This window comes from Crocuta crocuta, unplaced genomic scaffold, assembly GCF_008692635.1.
Source record: "Crocuta crocuta isolate KB4526 unplaced genomic scaffold, BGI_CrCroc_1.0 scaffold231, whole genome shotgun sequence".
Taxonomy (NCBI): Eukaryota; Metazoa; Chordata; class Mammalia; order Carnivora; family Hyaenidae; genus Crocuta; species Crocuta crocuta.
The window spans coordinates 2,171,961-2,178,841 of record NW_027528357.1 but is presented as its reverse complement, the minus strand read 5'-3'; the positions used below and the strand labels follow the sequence as shown (position 1 = coordinate 2,178,841).

The 6,881-nt window shown below is 42.6% G+C and overlaps 1 long non-coding RNA gene across 2 annotated transcripts in view; it reads right to left on the bottom strand.

The window, feature by feature from the left end:
• LOC144223142 (uncharacterized) overlaps positions 1 to 5,582 on the bottom strand; it is a 10,072-nt gene extending 4,490 nt beyond the window's left edge. Inside the window, exons 1-2 of one of the 2 annotated variants that reach the window (XR_013332591.1) lie at positions 5,532 to 5,582; positions 4,040 to 4,291 (exon numbers count right to left, since the gene is read on the bottom strand). This is a non-coding gene — a long non-coding RNA (uncharacterized LOC144223142). Of the gene's footprint in view, positions 1 to 3,988; positions 4,292 to 5,531 lie in introns of those variants that run through there. The other variant, XR_013332592.1, reaches the window with a different exon arrangement.
• Positions 5,583 to 6,881: the final 1,299 nt, after the last annotated feature.

The following is a 6,881-nucleotide window of genomic DNA, read 5'->3' as shown; positions in this document are numbered from 1 at the left end:
TGGGGGGGGGGGGGGGGGGTGGGCACAGGGAGAGAGAGAATCCCAAGTAGGCTCCACATCCAGCATGGATCTCATGACCCTGGGATCATGACCTGAGCTGAAATCCAGAGTGAGATGCTCAACTGACTGAGCCACCCAGGTACCCCAGGCCTTCTTTTTAACATATGGGTAGTCTGATAATCATCCTCAAAAGAGCATTCCTTCTTATGCAATAATAATAAGCAGCTCATGTTTACTGAGTGCCATCTTCATGCCAGGCTGCAGTGGTCCCTCATGAGGACGCACCCATTGGATCCTGGCTCCATGCCTGTGTGGACAACCTTCTCAAAGCCTTCAAAAGCCCTTTCTTTCTCCCTGTCTCAACTCCATCAGGATTCTGCTTCTCCCTTCTGCCAACACTTGTTTCTCTATCCCCGGTTTCTGACAGCCCTGTTGGCTGACCGAGAAATGGGAGCTGTTTTGTTTTGGTTTCTTTATCACTGTTGTCCATGAAACACATTACAAGGCCTTTTCCTTAAAGTGTTTTGCTGTCAATCACTGCCGAGAGAATAAACAAAACAGCATAGACGGTGAAGAGGTCAAAGAGAACGTTGGTGGTTGTCATTGGCTAGTAGCTCCTGAATTCTTTCTTAAACAATGGCTCCAAAGTTTCCCAAAAGGGGACTGAGAGCATCTCTGGCTGTGTCTAGGGTCTCACTGACAGTCCCTGATGACTTGAGTGAAGTCAGCCTGTTCAGACTCTCCCCTATAACCGTGGCTGGCTGCACCCCGCAGGGACTGGAGGCCACCTTCCTCCTCTAAGCCCCTCATTAGGTTAAGAGTTAGGCTGCTTCTTTGGACCCTACAGAGTTTCTGTTGTTTCCTTTGCATATCCTATGGCTTCTGTCACAAATAACCACACAGTTAGTGGCTTCAAATGACAAAAAATGTATTATCTTACAATTCTGGAAGTCAGAGATCAGGTCTCAATGGGCTAAAATCACAGTGTTGGGAGGACTGTATTCATTCTGGAATCTTTTGAAATGAACCTGTCATCTTTTTGCCTTTTCCCATTTCTTGAGCCTTCCCACATTCCTTGGCTCATGGCCCCTTTTCATCTTCAAAGGCAACAATGGGTGGTTGTGTCCTCATGTACCCTCACTCTGATGCTGACACTCTTGCCTCTTCCATCTTTTCAGGACCCTTGCGATCCCACTGGGCCCACTTGAATAATCCTGGATAGTCTCTATCCCTCTCTCTCTGTGTGTGTGTGTGTGTGTATATAAAATTATATATAACATATATATACATATATATAACATATATATAATTATATATATATAATTAAAAATGTTTTTACTTATTTTTGAGAGAGAGAGAGACAGAGAGAGAGAGACAGAGAGAGACAGAGCTTGAGCAGGGGAGGGGCAGAGAGAGAGAGAGAGGGAGGCAGAGAATCTGAAGCAGATTCCCGGCTCCAGGTTCCGAGCTGTCAGCACAGGGCCTGATGTGGGGCTTGAATCTACAAACCACGAGATCGTGACCTGAGCTGACATTGGACACTTGACCGACTGAGCCACCCAGACACCCCTTGTCTCCCTATTTAAGTCCAGCTGTTTAGCAAACTTATTTCATCAGAAACTTTAATTCTCTGTTGCCATGTAAGGGAACATATCCACAGGTTCTGGGGATTAGGACATTTACATCTTTGGGGAGGGGGATTGGCATCATCCCTACCACAAATATCTATAATTGACTTCTCCTTGAAATACTCCCCTTTTTCTTGACATAAGATGAGCTGCAAAGACTGCTTCCACTTTAAGGTATAACTTGCCTTGTTACCCTGGGTCCTCAGGTTGACAAACTCACTCTAGTTTTTCATGAGTCCCTGGTGGTAGGCAGGTGCCAGCTTTCCAGGAGACTCCATTGCCAGCAACCAGAAGCCTCGTTAAGGACTACAAAGACACTCTGTGTCTATTAGGCTTCGTTCTCAACTCACACTTTTGGTCTGAGGGAGTCTTGTTCACAGCTTGGTAGTGTAGCCAAGAGGCCACGTGCCCTGAGCACCACAAAGTGTCCTGCTGCCACTGCAGTCACCTGCAGGAGTTTTATAATAGTACATTCTAGTATTCTATACTCGGGAATGGCCAAGAATGATCAATGGTCATCTAAGATAGTTTGAACAATCAGAAACAAGAAATATATATACACATCTACCTCAAATATGATGGGGTTATAGCCCCATCATAAACTGAAAATATTGTAAGTTGCAAATGCATTTAATACACCTAACCAACTGAACATCATAGCCTAGCCTACCTCAAATGTGCTCATAGTACTTATATTAGCCTACAATTGGGCAAAATAATCTAATACAAAGCCTATTTTATAATAGTAATTTATTGAATACTATACTGAATGTGAAAAGCAGAATGGCTGTATGGTACAGAATGTTTGTCAGTGTATTGGTTGTTTGCCTTCATGATCACATGGCTGACTGGTGCCTGGCATTACAAGAGAGGATTGTAGGGCATATCACTTGGCTAAGAAAAGATCAGAATTCAAAGTATGGTTTCTACGGAATACATATTGCTTTCCCATTATCATAACATTGAAAAATTGTAAGTCAAACCATCATAAGCCAGGGACTGTCTGTATATAATTTCTATGCTGGAAGGAGAAGGATAATTTTGCCAAATTCCTATTATAAGGAAGGCCAGCTGCTCCCTCAGACGTGATCATGCTGCCATTACCATCGGGTACAGTTAGGCAGCTCTAGGACTCTGGTCTGTATCCACCACTGTGTCACCTTGGGCAAGTTATTTCATCTCTTAGGGCTTTGGTTTTCTTTTTCCTCAAATGGGAAGGCTTAATTTGAAGAATGAGTCAAAATGTACCAGATATATTCTTCTCTACTGCTTTCTTCCACTATTTGCCCCCCTTCTACCTCAGTTATCCACACTTGGCTCTCATTGTTCTAATCATGCTTCATGTATTTCTAAAGGGTCTGGGGATGAGATGTGCTAGTTTGAGGCACCCTTCCCCCGTCCCTGACATGCATGTGAATGTGCCTGCACACATGAATACACACATGCACACATACACTGGATAGAGATGTGGAGATGGTATGGAGATGCCTCAGACTTTCTGCATCAAGCCTGCCTCACAAATGGAGAGGAGCTAACCCCACAGGAAGAAAGGACACAATGGGGAAGGCTCAGGCAGAGGGAACTGTGAGTGGAAGAGGGTCTAGAATCATCTAAATTAATCATCTACACAGTTTTTGATTTGAGAAGCCATTCCCCCGGCCCAGCACTGTTGTTCCCTAAACTTTCTCTTCTTCCATGGGTGCTGGTGAACAGCATCATAGGGTGGGAGGGTGTGGAGAGGGATTTGTCACCAGCTGAACCAGCAATGGTTTCTAGACCAAATCATCCCAAACCACTCCCCTCTATACCAGAAAGACTACACACAAAGGGCCAAACTCAGCCCTTCACCGCTCCCTGAGTGCTACTGTGCTTCTTTCCAGACTGCAATTATAAATTTGAACTGAACAGATGTATTATATGGAAATGCTTTAAAACATTATTAGGAACAGCTTTTGTATTAGTGGTAATAAATCCATACCTGCAGTCACTTCTCATTTCTGTCTAACTCTTTGATATCTTGAAAAATGTAAATTCTCTTCCACTGTAAATTTGGGTAAGTGGATTGGTGCCCTCCTTTCTTCACTATTCTGCTCTTCTCCCTCCCAATCCACTTGTCCAACTCCCCAAGGCCTGCCTGTAGCTCCATTCAGAGGGGAGAGCTCAAACCTTCAAGCATTGACTCCACTGCATGATCTTGAAGGACTTAGGTACACTTCATGCCCCTGGTTATAGGCTGCTTCTCAAGTGGCTCTCAATGATCCCTGCTTCCTGGCGTTCATGCCTTGTGTGTGGGAATGACCTAGTGACTTGTATCTAATGACTAGAATACCATGAAAGTGATGGAAACGTCACTCTTGAGGTTAGGTTATAAAAGGCTCTGACGTTCATTTTGCTGGCACTCCTTGTCTTGCCTTTTTGGCTTGCTGGCTTTGATGAAGTGAGCCACCATGGTGGTGGGACCCACATGGCAAGGACCTGAGGGTAGCCTCTGGTTAACAGCCAGGGAGGAACCGAGATCTTCAATCTGATGGCCCTCAAAGAAGCGAATCCTGCCACCGCTGGGGCATGAGCTTGGAAGCAGGTCCTGCTTCGTTGGAAGACTGTGGCTCCAGCTGGCACCTGGACTGCAGCCTGTAAGAGGTCCTGAAGCTGACCCAGCTAAGCTGTACCCAGGTTCCATATCCATAGAAAATGGAAAATAATAGAAATAATGATAAATAATAAACATGTGTTATTTGAAACCATCAAGTTTTGAGGTAATTTGTTACACACCAATAGATAACTAACACACCTTTTATGTCACTGATCTGTAAAATGGAAACTTTCCTGCCAGTCCCCCTAAGTATAGCAGGAAGAATAAGATTTTAAAACACATTTCAATAGTGAAACCTCATTTTGGTTGCATCAGTAGTAGTCAGCCATTGATTTATTCCATAAATACCTACTGAGCACCAATTATGGTCAGATACTGTGCTGCGAATGTAGACTACAGAAATGAATGTGATATCCCTGTTTCCTTCGATGAGGTCATGGTCTTTGTGAGGAAGTGGTATACAGTTTGGAGACAGAGTGAAACACAGTTATATTAAATGTTCTGAAATATCCTCAAAATGATTTGAGGAGACCCAGGTGCCCAATGCAACCTCACATGACAAAATTGCCCACCAAAGTAGCAAGGATTCTTGGAAATCTCTAGGGATTTCCTCTTTTTCCTTTCCCACTGAGTATATCAACCAGAAAAAATGCTCTTAAGTAGGACAGAAGGCTTAGAATTGGATAAGACCCTAAAGTGTGTACGTGATGCACTCATGTCTTGAACCCAAGTCCTAGGACATACTTTCAACAGGGACCCCCTTCAGCGTCACCTTTGCAGACACTTGGCTCTGGCCCCGTGATGTGCTCTGTCTGCAGCAGGCCCTGTCTTTTAACACTATTCCTAATCTTTCCAGTGTTTTCTGTGATTTCTCCCTCTCACCTGATCTCCAAGAGCCCCTGGAATCTGGGCCACATATTCTAGCATCAGATACTCTTTTGCTTCATAAATATTGTTTGTTCACTCATTCATTCTTTCAACAAAAAGGAAACAGAGGCTCCAGTCCTACCCAGCAGGGGAGAGGAAGTACTCGGCTTCAGAAAGCGTGGACTAAAAAGAGGATTTGTTGAAAGTGTGTTTGAGAAGTTGTTAGTCCCATAGAGCCACTCCAGTACCCAACTTCACACCATGACAGGAGATGGGAAGTTTAGTCTCTGTATAAATTGAACCCTAGCGGCCCAAACTGCATCATTGGCCACAACAGAGGGTGAGGGTGTGGTTCCTTAAGGAAAACAGTGATTAAATAAAGAACATATATAGTTTATATCATAGCTTCATCTCTTCCATGTGATAAGACTTGAATTGGTTACCTGAATCCCTGACCTTTTCCATATTCAGCAGTAGCTGCCTGCAGAACATCTCTGCTCAGAAATTCCAGAATTTCTGCAGTCACATCATACAAACCCACACATGTTCCCTTAGCAACCTTTGGTCCCCAGACATCCAAGCATAAAGTGTATCAGGGCCTTTGCACTGCTGTTCTCTCTGCCAGGAGTGCTCTCTCATTGTGCCAGAAATGGCCTACTCACTTTTCCACTTCAAGTCTTCAGTCAGATTTCACCTTTATAATGAGTCCCTCTTTTATCATCGTATTTAAAATTACAAACCTACCCCTCCCCCAACCTTGAACAGCACTTGACATGTAATTGTCCCTTAGTACATGTTTTTAGAATGAAGTGGAGTGTTTCAGCAGAAGCTGGAAACTCATATATTTGTGTGTGTGTGTGTGTGTGTGTGTGTGTGTGTGTGTGTGTGGTTATATCTATCATAAAGTTTGCCATTTAAACAATTTTTAAATGTATAGTTCAGTGGTATTAAATACATTCAGAATGTTGTGCAGTCATCACCACTAAATTTCTGGAACTTTGTTCATTATCTCAAACTGAAACTCTGGACACATTAAGCAATAATTCCCTGAAGATGTTTGCAGTGGTGTATCAGACAAGAGACTAATATATAAAGTATATGAAGAACTCATACAACTCAACACCAAAAAGCCAAAAAATCCAATTAAAAAATGGGCAGAGGACCTGAATAGACATTTTTCCCAAGAAGACATATAGCCAACAGATATATGAAAAGATGCTCAACATCACTAATCATCAGAGAAATGCAAATCAAAACCACAATGAAATGTCATTTCACACCACTTGGAATGCCTAATATCAAAGATAAGAAATAACAAGTGTTGGTGAGCATATGGAGAAAACAGAACCCTTGTGCACTGTTGGTAGAAATGTAAACTGGTGCAGCCACTATAGAAAACAGTATGGAGGTTCCTCAAAAAATTAAAAATAGGAATACCATATAGTTCGAATAATTGTTGAGTATTTACCCAAAGAAAACAAAACACTAGTTTAAAAGGGTATACACACCCCTGTATTTAGTGCAGCAATATTTACAGTGGCCCAGATATGGAAGCAACTTAAGTATTTAACAATAGATGAATGGATAAAGAAGATGTATATACACACAATGGAATATCATTCAGCCGTCGAGAAAAGAATGAGATCTTGCCATTTGCAATAACATGGATTGTCATGGAGGGTATTATACTAAATGAAATAAGTCAGACAGAGAAAGAAATACCATACATGTGAAATCTAAAAAACAAAACAAAGAACAAACAGGAATGGAAACAGACTCATAAATGGAGAACA